Source organism: Triticum urartu, chromosome 4A (assembly GCF_056163025.1).
Source record: "Triticum urartu cultivar PI428250 chromosome 4A, HENAU_Tu73, whole genome shotgun sequence".
Taxonomy (NCBI): domain Eukaryota; kingdom Viridiplantae; phylum Streptophyta; class Magnoliopsida; order Poales; family Poaceae; genus Triticum; species Triticum urartu.
This window is the reverse complement of record NC_141876.1, coordinates 412,090,787-412,093,814: the sequence shown is the minus strand read 5'-3', so window position 1 is coordinate 412,093,814 and position 3,028 is coordinate 412,090,787. Positions and strand designations below refer to the sequence as shown.

Genomic DNA, 3,028 nt, shown 5'->3' with positions numbered 1-3,028 from the left:
ATCACTTAGCCGATGGGCTACACATAGTAGTAGCGATCTTCGAAAAACCGCGCTACCGCTAATAAACTTATAGCAGCGCGTTTATGCGTAAATCGCTACTGCTAACAAAAATAAAATAAAATGAAAAACGAATAGAGAAGTAAATGAAAATGAAAGAAATAGAAAAAGGAGAAAGGAAAAATATAAAATGTAAAGAAAAATAAATGAAAAATGGAAAAAATGATGAAGACGTAACAGTAGCGCGCTTTCTGAAACGCGCTATAGCTAACTTAGCTATAGCGCGTTTTCTGTAACGCGCTACCGTTACTTTTGACTTAACCAAAAACGGTTCCCCCCCGGCCACCACTTCTCCCCCAAATCGATCCCTCGCCCCACTTCGCCGCCGTCTCCCCCACTTCTCCGTCGCCTTCTGACGGCGTCGATGCCGCGCTCATCCTCACGGCCGCCGCCTGAGGCCACCCAACCTCACCGCCGGCGCCTCTCGGGCCGCCCTCGACCTCACCGCCCCCGAGGCCGCCAGGACCGCCACGTCCATATCCTGAGCCCGCCCTCGCCGCCCCTACCTCCGTCGCCGAGCACCTCCCCGCCACCGTCTCTCCCCTCTCTGTAAGCCCCCCACCCATCCTTTTTAGTTAATAGATGTTAATGTTAAGTAGTAGATAATGTTGATGTTTTTTAGTTAGGGTAATAATAGACGATGTTAAGTAGTAGATAATGTAGGTGTTAATTAGTTCAGTAGGGTTTAGTTTTTGAATTGAGTTTGTTTAACTAGATGTTAATTAAGGCAGTAGGGTTTAGTTTAGAGTAAAGTTTAGTTCGGTAGTTAACTAAATATAATCTATATTTGGTTTTTGAATTGAGTTTGAGAGAGCATGAGATTTGTGTAGATTTTCTTGAAGTGTCAAACGCTAGGACATGCAAATTTGAAGTGGTCAGGATATATGCAAATTCCTCACTTGTGTTTACCCATGTTTCGATTGTGCCCAAGTGGCCTTTTGTTGTTTCCAGGGAATGAAGCTGAGTGGCCTATGTTTTGCCGGAATGTTGATTCATTTCCGTTCTGTCCAATTTCAGGTTCTCGATTTTTCCACTTTTTAGCAAAGGTCATGCCGAAATTTTCCGTGAATTTCGGCATGACTTGTGCTACAAACTAGGACATATCGAGTGCCCGGGATTTGCGACACCAGGAAGAAGTCAACGTTCCTGCAAAACATAGGCCTTTTGTATGTCATTATTCATTTTATTAGGTCTAGAATTAATTTACTAGATTTAATCGTAGGAAACATGGCTAGCAACGATGAAGGATAGGGTTCTGGTGATTGCGACGACGTCTACCTGGCGGCAGACGAATTTTTGAGCCTTGCCGGCGATCAACCGATGTTGTTGCCAGGCCCACCGGTCGCATCGGGGACTGAGATCGACACGCAGACCGGCGCTGAGACTCAGACCGACATCGAGACCGGCGCTGAGACTGAGACCGGCGCTGCCTCAGGGAGCGGAGCCGGTATAGAACCGAAAGCAAAGAGGCTACGGCTTCCTAACAAGCTCAGGACTACTAGACTGGTGGTCACGGAGGTGGACGACGTCAATTTTGAGCCAAACGCGCCCGAGGAAGCGCGCGCGTGCTACAACAATCAAATTGGCTGCATCATACGGACAACCGCCACCATCAACGATGAGAAACTAAACAAGTTAGATAATATGAGGCACGCCCTCCTAAAGAAGCTGCACCAGATATTCTTGTTCCTGGGCCGGAATGAAAAGGATTATAAAGATCCAGATAAGGACCCAGTAATGAAGAAGATAAACAAACACGCCATGAGCAAGTTTAGCGACGCGTTGGCCGCCTGGAAAACAAGGGTGAAATATCGGATCTTCAACGAAAGGAACCCTACTCTGATATTGTAAATGATAATCCGACAATCACGACAGAGCACTTTGAAATATTCAAGGCGGCTTGCGAGGCCGAAGATGTCAAAAAAAAGTCAGAGTACATGAAGGGGCTTCAACAGAAGAACATTGGGTGCCACCACCTCGGAAGCCGTGGTTACGGCGGGAAGAGGTCCATATGGGCCAAGGAGGACGTGGAAGCCGCGAGTCTAGGCATCCCAGACCCCTTGGCGGAGTTCACCGTCCCGCAGGAGCGTGACGTCCTCAGGGCCCAGCACCGTTGGGACCTAGTGAAGAAGGTTTTCGAGAAGAGCGCGGTCACGACGGAGTTCATTAGACTGCTGGTAATTTTAGTTTCTGATCAATTCGACTGCACGTTAGTCATATTTGTAAACGATCCTTGTGCCTTTTGCAGAGAGAGCAGCACAGGACTGCGGCCGAAAGCGACTCGCCGTCTGAGGCGTTGGCGACCCAAGTGGGACACTCCATTCAACCGGGCGTTGAACATATTGAAAGGACTCCCGGTGGAGACTCGACAGTCATATGGACGCGTGCACGGTGTCGGAGACGGCGCCACGTGGAAGAAGTACTACCGTGAGACCACGGAGGAGAGAAAGAAAAGACGGAGGTTAACTGAAGAAAACATCGACAAGAAGGTTGAGATTGCGGTTGAAAAGAAATCATCTGAGACAGTCGCAACAACGGTAGCTGCCGCAAAACAGGTGCTTGTAGATATGTCTACTACCTTAGTTCCGACCGTTTTCAATTGGAGCAGGCAAAATCCAGAAAAAATGCAGCGGACTTTCCCCTTGCTGACTTCCTCAGGAGCAGCTCGACTAGCATTGCACCAGCACCTGCTCCCACACCGGCTCCTGCACCTGCTCCCGCACCTGCTCCGGCAATGGCTCCTGCACCTTCTCGTGCACCTGCTCCTGCACCGGCTTCCGCACCTACTCCGTCTCTGGCTCCGGCACCGGACGTGCTCGGCGGTGCTTTATCTTTGGCTGAGCTCGACGCCCTCAGGGTATCTGTCACACCGGCCCCCTTCAATAAATGTATAATCTCCCGTTATCGTTGCCTTTCAGATGTCTCACGTCACAGACTTTTCTTTGCAGGCCGACGAAACCCCGTGCACCAT

General features: G+C 49.4%; 1 pseudogene; it reads left to right on the top strand.

Annotated features, from left to right (window-relative positions):
• Nucleotides 1–1,377: 1,377 nt before the first annotated feature.
• LOC147976005 (uncharacterized) lies at nt 1,378–2,394 on the top strand (annotated as a pseudogene).
• The last annotated feature ends 634 nt before the right edge of the window (nt 2,395–3,028 follow it).